Source organism: Pygocentrus nattereri, chromosome 6 (assembly GCF_015220715.1).
Source record: "Pygocentrus nattereri isolate fPygNat1 chromosome 6, fPygNat1.pri, whole genome shotgun sequence".
Classification (NCBI taxonomy): Eukaryota; Metazoa; Chordata; class Actinopteri; order Characiformes; family Serrasalmidae; genus Pygocentrus; species Pygocentrus nattereri.
The window spans coordinates 3,816,446-3,828,221 of NC_051216.1; the positions used below are offsets into that span (position 1 = coordinate 3,816,446).

Below are 11,776 nucleotides of genomic sequence, written 5' to 3' on the forward strand. Positions count from 1 at the left end.
CTTCTTCTTCTTCTTTCGGCTGCTCCCTTTAGGGGTCGCCACAGCAGATCATCTGCCTCCATCTTGCCCTGTCCACTGCCTCCTCTACTTTCACACCAACCATCTCCATGTCCACCTTCACTACATCCATAAACCTTCTCTGAGGTCTACCTCTTCTCCTTCTACCCGGCAGCTCCATCTCCAACATTCTTTGCCCAATATATCCACTATTCCTCCTCAACACATGTCCAAACCATCTCAACCTGGCCTCTCTGGCTTTATCTCCAAACTGCTCCACCTTCACCGTCCCTCTGATCTGCTCGTTTCTAATCTTGTCCATCCTGGTCACTCCCAACGAAAATCTCAGCATCTTCATCTCCGCCACCTCCAGCTCAGCCTCCTGTCTTTTAGACAGAGCCACAGTCTCCAAACCATATTACTGCACGCAATTATACAGAAGTGGAAAAATGGATAAGAAGAAGAAAATCAGCGTTTGCTGATGTCTAAACGGCAATATTTTATACTTAATTTAAAAGGTGAGAATGTGATAGCAGCGCTAGATAGAGCCCTGCTGGTGACATCCAATATAAATAGAAACAATGCACGGTCACAAGTAAGAGGTGGGAACAAGATCCTAATGTGTGGCTACAACTAAGTAAGGCATGGGAATGAGATAATTAAACCTTGAACACGGCTTAATAAGGCAGGATCTCGTTCCCATGCCTTACTAAGTTGTGTCTACAATTTAATTATTTAATTCCCACAATTTAATACAGTGTGGCCACACGTTATTTTTATTTATACAGGAAGTCACCAGCAGGGCTCCGTTCTATGCCGATCCTACCGACTTAATTATTATTATTTTTTTTTAATAATTCCTAGGTCTTTTATATATAAGATCTTTTACAGATCGCATTTGTGTTGTATTGTTTAATTTAAGTGTAGTGGGTAACACCTCTGCCTTCTACACTGTAGGCTGGGGTTCAATCCCCCACCTGGGCAGCGCCCCACACTATACCAATAAGAGTCCTTGGGCAAGACTCCTAACACCACCTGTGTAAAATGATCAAATTCTAAGTCGCTCTGGATAAGATTGTCAGCTGTCTACATTCTTCATTGGCACAACAGCTCTACCTCTTGCTGTCCACGTTTATTAGCCCTACTGCAGAAAAGTTGGGATGCTGTGTAAAATTCCCATTTCACAATCAATAGTGGATGCTCATGAGCTTCAGGCATGCTTCTGTACTGAAATCACTGCATGGGCACTTCCAGAAATCAGTACATTTACGGTTTTTGGCTGACGCTCTCATCCAGAGTGACTTAAAATTTGATCATTTTACACAGGAAGGTGAAGGTGGTGTTGGGAGTCTTGCCCAAGGACTCTTATTGGTATAGTGTAGGGTGTTTGCCCAGGTGGGGGATTGAACCCCAGTCTACAGCGTAGAAGGCAGAGGTGTTACCCACTGCACTAACCAACCACCAGTGTCTGTGAACAAAGTTTGCCGTGCAATCCACAAATTCAAGTGAAAGCTGTGTCATGCCAATAAGACACCATACAGAAGCAAGATCCATAAACTCCGCCAACTTCTGGGGCAACATTCATCTCCCAGAACTCCAGCAGTTGGTCTCCTCACTTCCCAGACATTTACAGACTGTTGTTATAGAAGAGGGGATGCTACTCAATGGTAGACACGGCCCTGCCCCAACTTTTTTGAGGTGCGTTGCTGTCATCAAGTTCTAAATGAGTTCATTTTCTCATGAAACGGTAAAATGTCTCACTTTCAACATCTAGTATGTGTTCTATGTTCTATTGTGACTAAAATATTGGTCTAGGAGATTTACAGATCATTGCACTCAGCGTCCCAACTTTTTGGAATTGGGATTGCATTGTTTAATGACTTTTTTCCTTGTTTTGAAACAATTATCTAAAGGAGGAACTTTTAAAAGTAATTCATTTCATTGTCTTTTTGAAAAGACTTCTGGTTTTTATTGGGATATCTTGCTTTTAATGCATGCATAATGTTATGTGAGGTTCAAAGTTGGTTATATTATTCATGGTAAATCCTGACTCAGAAACTGAGGGCTGGAACGAATCATGAAAGGGGGTGACCATTACACCACTGAACTGACCTCACTAAAAGCTGCTGGACACGGCTTTATAACGACCCTCTGAAACCCTGGTTACTACTAAAATTGTGAACTAGTTACTGAGCCGATTCATCGAGAACATCAATTGTAATCTGTTATAAATGTTTCAATCTATGTAAACATTAGTGGATTTAGTGGGACAATGCCTGGTCTGAAGGCACGAAAAACAACCTCTGAGTAAGTCATTTTAGAAAGTGCTGTGGACCGATGAAGTAAAAATGGTACTGTTTGGCAGTAAAGCATAAAGGTGGGTCTATTACGCCTTGGGGTTGTGGCAGCCAGTGGCTCAGGAAACACTGAGATGAATTTGACCGATATTAATTGCTAAGCTGGTTCATTGAGGACATCAACTGTAATCTATTCTAAATGTTTCGATTGAGTAACTGATGAGTTGTTGATTTTACTCAGGTAGTCTATTCATCAAAATAACCATTAGATCACCTGAGAACTCATATAATCAATAATGACAGCCCTGGTTGACTTCACCTTCACCGTGAGGTTTAATGAACTCCATGTAAAATGTACTCCACTAAAACATCGGGCTCTTTTCCATTAGCACCCTGAATCAACACTACACGACCTTCCGATACCGTAAAACTGCCGGTGTAATTCTGACGTTCACTCTAAAGTGCCTCACAGCAGTTTAAGCGTGAATGAGCAGAGCGCTCAGGCTGCAGTCGAAGAGCACTCGTCCGTCTCTGGTGGTGCTGCACTTGTTCTTCAGAAGGACACCTGGAAGTTCTCTCGATCCGTCATGAATTCCAGCAGCATCTCTCCGTCCCTGCTGCCCTCTGTGAAGCACTCTGTGATGTCCCGAGCGTTCCTGGCCACCAGCTCCTCATAGCGCAGCTCCAGGGCGTCCAGCTGGACCTTGATGTCCCCGGCGGAGAGGTAGTCAGACAGCGTGTTGGTACAGGGCTCCTTCTTAAAGGTTTTCCACAGGACCTCCCAGCCGCTGTTGGCTGTACGTGTGGACAAGGGTCAGAAATGTAAACTGCTAAATAGTATTTAAAGCATTTGAGGAGGAAACGTTGCTGGAATGTTGCAGCAAACATTAATTCTCTGTTACTTTATATTTGATTAACTTACAAAGCTGACAAACTGTTACTCTGGCATATGTAAATGTTTGGAAAACCTCCCTGTTGTAAAGTCTCAAAACCTAAATAACCCATTAAGCCTTAATAGACTCAAATAGTCAGGCAGGTCAAGGACTTGACAGCGGACTCTTCAAACCTTGTTCTAACATTCAACAACAATAGGCTCCTCTACGCAGCTGGCTGAGCATTGGAAAATGCGGCTAACTGATGCCTACAAAGCAGGAGAAGACCAGAAAAGATCATTTCCGCTGTCTGATATGTCAGTAAGAAACGGCAGTTAAGAGGAGCTGTGGAAGTCAAGGCAAGACCTGCACCATGATGAAGAAAAACTGCTTATATGCTGGACAGGAAGGCAAAGCAAAACCCCCACATGACAGCAAAGACCTGCACAGTTTTAACTGACGCAGAAGTGGTGGTGCGCCGCTCTACTGCTCACTATTGCTTTCACAAACATGATCTGCACGGAAGAGTCATGAGAAGGACACCTTCCCTGTGGCCACAATCACATCCTGGGATGTTTGGAATAAAAAACACCTTGATGAAAAGAACACCTTGCTGACTGTTAAGCATGGGGGCGGATCGTGTACGCTCAAGGGTTGTGGCAGCCAGTGGCACAAAAATACTCTATGGTTAGATGGTTGCAGAGCAGCAACAAACCAAAAAAAACAAAAAAACAACACAAGGCCAAAAAAACACGAATGACAAATATGTAAACATACAGTAAATCTAACAGATTTTTTTTGCAAGAAAAAGTATTTTGTCAAGTAAAATTATATTAAATCTAGTCAATATATCCAATATTTCTTATTCTAAGACAGTTGTGCACTTATTATAAGATCAAAGAGCTTATTTCTAAACAAATGTTTAACGGTTTTAAGTCATTTTATTAAATAAAAATGATCTCACTATATTGGCAGATCATTTAAAGCACATTTCTTCAAACAAGAAAATGATCTGCCAATATAGTGAGGTCATTTTTATTTAATAAAATTACTAGTTAAAAAAACAAAGCTCAGCCCTAAAATGCAGCCAATACAGAATGCAGAGCCTCCTGTGTTCATTAATAGCCTCTTATATCGGGCGTGGATCAAGGAGCTTTCATTTCAAACCTAATTTCACTTTGCTTTGCTGCCCCCACCACACAAGGCTATTTAACATTAATGAATTTAGTGGGACATTGCACCAAATCAATGAGCTTGGCCTGGTCTGAAGTATGACAAACAAAATCATGATAGAGGAGATTTCTACGAAGCCCCGCTGGTGACATCCGGTAGCAAGAAAAATAATGCGTGGCCACAAATTAGTAAAACGTGGGAACAAGATAATTAAGTCGCAGCCACGCCTTAACACATGGGAACAAGTTCCTAATGCGTGACCACGACTTAGTAAGCCACTGTCTCGCCCCCACACCTTACTAAGTCGTGGCCACACATTAGGATCTCATCCCCATGCCTTACTAAGTCATGGCCACGCATTAGGATCTCATCCCCATGCCTTACTAAGTCATGGCCACGCATTAGGATCTCATCCCCATGCCTTACTAAGCCGTGGCCACACATTAGGATCTCATCCCCATGCCTTACTAAGCCGTGGCCACACATTAGGATCTCATCCCCATGCCTTACTAAGTCATGCCCCGCATTAGGATCTCATCCCCATGCCTTACTAAGTCATGGCCACGCATTAGGATCTCATCCCCATGCCTTACTAAGCCATGGCCACACATTAGGATCTCATCCCCATGCCTTACTAAGTCATGGCCACGCATTAGGATCTCATCCCCATGCCTTACTAAGCCATGGCCACGCATTAGGATCTCATCCCCATGCCTTACTAAGCCGTGGCCAGGCATTAGGATCTCGTTCCCATGAGTTAATAAGGTGTGGCCACGCATTATTTTTTATTTCTACAGGATGCCACCAGTGGGCATCCATAGATTTCAGAGGAATTTGATGAAGTAAAAATGGAATTCTTTGGCAATAATCGCCACAGATACGCTAGGGAAGAAAAGGCCAGCATTTGATGAAAGGAACACCGTGCCAACTGTTAATCATAGGGGTGGGTCTCTTATGCCTTGGGGTTGTGTGGCAGCCAGCGGCTCCGGAAACAGAACAGGTAGATGAGTTTGACAGATATTTCAAACTGATATTTGATGCTGTGTTTATTGAGCTCCATATGAGCAGAACGTTTTCTTTGATGCTGGTTTGTTTCATATGAAATGAAGTGTAGGTCAAGAAATTTAAGCTAATTATGGAAACTAACTAAACCACAAGGAGGGCTGCAGGGCCCCGTCCCAGTGCTGCGATTTGAGCTATGTATGCAAACATTTGGGTACGCCAGTCATTCAACTGTCAGACAGAACTGCTCGCATGCTGGCCACACGAATGGGTTCCACTAAACACCGGCAAGAACCTGAAGCTGTTTACTTCTTTTCACATAAATGAGCAACATATGTAATTTGGCAAGGGGTGTCCAAACATTTGCATACAACTTTAAAGTTATTACCATGCTCTGATGTTGATGATTATGATGGAGGTGATCACTGTGTCACCGGAGTGAGCCTCATCTGCTTCATGAATGATGAGCAGTTTGCCGTTCTCCCTCAGGAGGCTATGGAAGAACTTCAGTGTTGCTGCAGGATCGTCCACATAGTACCACTAATGTGCGGTCAGAAGGTCAGAGATTATGAGACCTGTGCAGTAGAGCTGATGGTGCTGATGGTGATGAAGAACATTCAGACACATGAACCTGAATCATGTGGATGAGGTCACCCTTGACGACCTCTTCAGCTTTGACTTGTTTCTCATATTCCGCACAAGAGACGACATTCCAGTTGAATGAAACGTCACGAAGGCTGGAGGTTCTGGCCACCAGAGCTAGAGAGAGAGACCAGAGAAGCAAATCCATGAAGCTGCTGGTTTTGACCCAACAGTCAACATACATGCAGCACTATGTGAAAGTCTCAGGCACCCAAGACTCATTTTCAAAATCTGTTTATTTGTGTAGTTTGTGTTTATTTGCTGAGAAAAGTGTTAATATTTGAATTAACAAAATGTATAGAATATAATGATTATATATAATAAATATATAATAAATATAATATGTGTTTGTTGACCCATCTCCAAGCCTCTCCTCGAGGAAGTCCAGTATTATATGTAGTTATAAAGCAGCTCCTGGTTTGACCAATCAGTGCTCAGTAAATTGAGCTCATGATGTAATTGATGATATTAACGAGTCTCTGTGGCGGCTGTGAAGGTGTCCAGGAAAAATATGGACCCAAGAAATTCTTGTTACTTTTTATTGTTTTTCTGTTTATCTGAATTATGAATACAACTTTATTCTAATGTATATTGTGATAAACTCACTGCTGAGGTAGATTGTTTAGATTTCTTAGATGCCTAAAACCTTCGCACAGTACTGTACATATACACACTTTAAAAAGATGGTTCTTCAAGGGTTCTTCAGTAAAATGGAAATCATTCAGGTGAGTTTTCCTTGCTTTTTTAACGAAATGCATTCTTCTACTTTCTAAAGTGAGAGGAAAGTTCTGGGCGAGTGAGTCGAACCTATTTTAACCTTTCGTTTTCAGCCTTTGGGTTCCATTCACTCCCATTCACTGAGGATTCGCTGGCGCCCTCTGCTGTTATGTCATGTTTTTGTTGTAACAGTGGAAATAGGGAGAGGCCAGGCTCCTCATAAACTGGCTCTGGGGTCACAGCCCAGTTTGGAAACAGCACCAAGCAACAATCAGTAGGACAGCGGCTACACCTCAATATATACCAGCACTCTATCCTCTCACACATACAGGGAAACTGTACAACTGTACATATCACAGCTTTCATTTCATAACCTACTGTACAAAAACTGCACATTGGACTATTTTAGGTACAACTGTAAAGTTTCTTATATATATTTTGTGTATTTGAGCACTACAATAGGACCACGCACCTAAGAGCTTCCCTCACATTCGCACCTGTGTAAATGTGATTTGACACCCTGTTTGCGTTTGACACCCTTGATTTAAACACACATATAACAGGACTAGTGTACAACACCCTACATACACCCCTCTGCTATATCCATACGTATAAGCCCTTTCATGCTACTGCCTCCTGCTCATCTGCGCACGCGTGTCTTTACACACTTAGGGCTCTATACAGCACCACAAAGAGGTCTTTGGCCTGAAACAATAGTGGAACCCTTTTGGTGCTATACAGAACCCTTTTCAAAAAGGTTCTGTATGGAACCATCCACAGCACATTCTCCATAAATCTGAAGAACCCTTTCGTGACGCAGAGAACCCTGTAATCATGCAAAGCGTTAGTTAGTTTAGAGCCACTGGCCAACTGTGCTGGCACATCCGTGCAGTGAAACACCCTCACACTAGTGAACACACACTAGGGGCAGTGAGCACGCTTGCCCAGAGCGGTGGGCAGCCCTATCCACGGCGCCCGGGGGAGCAGTTGGGGGTTAGGTGTCTTGCTCAAGGACACCTCAGTCATGTGCTGTCGGCTCAGGGGATCAAACCGGTGACCTTCTGGGTTCCCTGACCTCCAGCCCACCACTGCCCCACTTTATATTCTTTATAGAAACATTTTGTTTACTGGACATCTTTTTAAAAATGTATTTTTCATATATATATATATATTTTAATATACTTTTTGTATTCTTCCATTTTTCCACTGTATATTCTGTTTCTCATGGTAAGAAAAGGTCGTATAAGCATTTCACTGCACGATGACACCAAGCAAGCTTGGTTTGATTGGTGGTGATTACTGCCACAGTCCTCTCTGAACCCACACTGTGTGTACACTAGATGAGCTACAGCTGTGTATCAGAGGAGAAGAGACCTTTGAAGTTCCGAGTGAGGTCAGTGCTGGGCTCCACAATGTCCACGCGGCTCGGGACCGACGGAACAGCGGACTACAGGATCAATATCAGATACACACCCGTCTCCCTTAAAACACAGAAAAATAATGTGAAAAACACCCCTGACAGAAAACCAGCTGATTAGACCGAAGCCGCCAGTAGATGGAGACATTTTCTAACAGATGGTATAAAAGGAAACTCATATATGTAAATAAGAGGCATATTTATGAAACTAGGAGGCATAAAAATAAGAATAATAAAAAAAACGTAACAGAATTAATAATAACAGTATAAATATTATATCATTAATATCCAGAATAAAGTTCTGATTACACTGAAACCCAGAATGCCTCGTGTTTCAAACGTAATCACTTCTTTAGATAAACAGCAATGTATGTGTGGTATCTGAAGGAACCAACGGTCACAAAAACAACCTATATAAAGCTGACTTTATGTTTATGTTGGGGGCCCCTGGTCCGAAGTTCACAAAAACAACCTACCTGTATAAGCAGGTGGTTAGAGCGGTCATTCAGAGGGATTCATACTGGCCCCGAACCCTCTCTCAGGCCATCCAAGGCGCTTGATTTGATGCTGGACTTCTGTAAGAAACCTTTTTATGTATAAGTAATCTTCACATCATCGCTATCTAATAAACAACATATGCAGACACACCTCCACCACTTCCAACACCAAGGACCCTGCAGTCGGACTTTCCCTCGGCCATCCTGAAATGAAATTGACAAAATGACCAATGAGTATCCAACAACTATCAAAATGAAAAGGTAAACACACATTAGCTGCAGCAGATTTTCTTACTTGGTCAGTTCTGGAGGTAGAACCGTATCTATTAGCTTCTGAATGACCTTGTGTTCTCCTGAACGTTCCAGGTAGTTCAGAAAACGCTGCATATAATGAGCCTGATATCCCGCCATGACCGACAGTGGACACTCTGAAACCGAAAAATACTAAAGAGTAAATAGACAAAAAGTACATGAACGCATTGATTTCCTACTGTAACTTCATATCCTTCACACTGTAATGTCATACTAACTTCAGATTCTTTCTACTGTCCCTTCACATCGTTTCTACTGTACCATCTCATCGTTTCTACTGTACCATCACATTGTTTCTACTGTACCTTCATATCGTTTCTACTGTACCCTCACATTGTTTCTACTGTACCTTCACATCGTTTCTACTGTACCTTCATATCGTTTCTACTGTACCTTCACATTGTTTCTACTGTACCATCACATCGTTTCTACTGTACCTTCACATCGTTTCTACTGTACCATCACATCATTTCTATTGTACCTTCACATCGTTTCTACTGTCCCTTCACATCGTTTCTACTGTGCCATCATATCGTTTCTACTGTACCTTCATATAGTTTCTACTGTACCTTCACATCGTTTCTACTGTACCATCACATCGTTTCTACTGTACCTTTATATCGTTTCTACTGTACCATCACATCGTTTCTACTGTGCCATCATATCGTTTCTATTGTACCTTCACATCGTTTCTACTGTCCCTTCACATCGTTTCTACTGTGCCATCATATCGTTTCTACTGTACCTTCATATAGTTTCTAATAACTGCAGAGTTCAAACCTCCTCTGGCTTTAACATCAGCACAGAAGCTGTGCCGGGAGCTTCATGGCTGGGTGTCCATGGCTGAGAAGCACCAAGCAAGCCTTATATCAACAAGAGCAATGCCAAGTGTTGGAAGGAGTGGAGTAAAGCGCCGCCACTGGACTCTGGAACAGTGTCAACTGTTACGTGAACAATCATGCTTCTCTAACACCAGGAGAACGTTACCTGCCTGACTGCACTGTGCCAGCTATAAAGTTTGGTAGAGGTGGGATAATGATATGGGGCTGCTTTTTTAGGGGCTGACCTAGAAGCCTCAGTTCCAGTGAAAGGAAATCAGTGCACAAAGCAGCTCCATAAAGGCCTGGCTGGGTGGGTTTGGTGTGGAAGAACTTGACTGACCTTCAACCCCATCGAACACCTTTGGGATGAACTAGAGCAGAAATTGTCAGCCAGGCTCTCTCGTCTAACAGCAGTGTGTGACCTCACAGATGCTCTTCTGGATGAACGGGCAGAAATTCCCAAAGACACCCTCTTGTAGAAGCTTCCCAGAAGAGTGGAAGCTGTTAGAGCTGCAAAGGGAGACCAACTCCATATTAATGGAGATTAATGGAGCCTATAGATTTAGAATAGAATTCATAAAAGCTCCTGTGGGTGTGATGTTTCAAGTTTATTTGTCATTTGCACATCATGTCAGGACATTAATGCATTGAAATGCTTGTGGTGAGTCTCAGATACTCACCCTACAGAAAGCAAAGTAAAATATAAAAAACTAATAGAAATATATTAAATATACACAAAATATAGAGGAACATACATTTTAAAATGGCTTAAGTGACTCAGTGTTGTTGTTCTTTAAAGTGGCTTAGTGTCAAGGTGTTATTGTCCATAGCAGAGATGATATGATATATAATAACACTGACAGAGTGACTGAGTGAAGTGGCAGTTGGGGACGGAGCCACAGCTTCACAGCTGGTTCAGATGCCTGACAGCCTGTGGGTAGAAACTGTTCATTAGCCGGGTCGTTCCAGCCTGGATGCTGCGGAATCTCCAGCCTGATGGCAGGATGGTGAACAGGCCGTGTGCTGGGTGACTGCTGTCTGCATACATATGTCATGCATAGTATAGGTGTCCCAATATTATTGTCCATATAGTATATCTGAGCTACATGTACAACCTAAACTAAAACTCAGACAATATTAAACACGACAGAATCAGAATGACAGACAGGGAAAGTCATAAGAAGAAAGGAAACGTGTGGAACAGCGAGTGCAGCGGTTTTATCTCAGTCAGTGAGCTTGTTCTTTCAGCCAGAACAGGAACAGGAGACAAACATGCCTGGCATGATAAAGAGAGCAGGGTGGACCCTGTTACAGAACGGGGGGAGATACGCTATACATACAGTCGAAAGTGTAAATACTGACACTGCAGTTCCTTACAGCCAACAATCTGACAGAAAGGAACACAAGCTATCACATAGCAGCACACACACACACACACACACACACACACACTCAAACCCATACAATACAAACAATAGAACACATTCATAATTAAATGACAAAAAGGCAGAGCAGCAGGCAGTGAGTACTGTAATGTACTCTAATGTACTCTAATTTAAGTTCCTCTCTGTAGACGGTGTTACAGATAACAGTGACTTACTAAAAGCTCTTGTTCGGATAGAAATGATGTCTCCTCCTGCAGTACCACCGATAAACTGAGTGTCTGATGTTTTGCATGATTTAACGGGGGGCGAGGGGCGGCTTTGCTGGGGGTGGTTATGCAATACCTGAAAAAATGAGGCAAAGGTTAACTTATTTAACTACAACTACAACATAGTGGGAAAAATATATGTGTGTGTGTGTGTGTGTGTGTGTGTGTGTGTGTGTGTGTGTGTGTGTGTGTGTAAATAAAATAAATTTACACACCTGTTCACCTGGGTGGTGAACAGGCCGTGTGTGGGTGTGACTGTGTGTGTGTGTGGTGTGTGGGTGTGACTGTGTTTGTGTGTATGTGGGTGTGTGTGTGTATGAGTGTGTGAAAGTGTGACTGTGTGTGGTGTGTGGGCGTGACTGTGTGTAAGTGTATGTG

The 11,776-nt window shown here is 42.7% G+C and overlaps 1 pseudogene; it reads right to left on the bottom strand.

The window, feature by feature from the left end:
• Positions 1–1,416: 1,416 nt before the first annotated feature.
• On the bottom strand, positions 1,417–11,413 carry LOC108413067 (annotated as a pseudogene).
• Between the last annotated feature and the right edge of the window lie 363 nt (positions 11,414–11,776).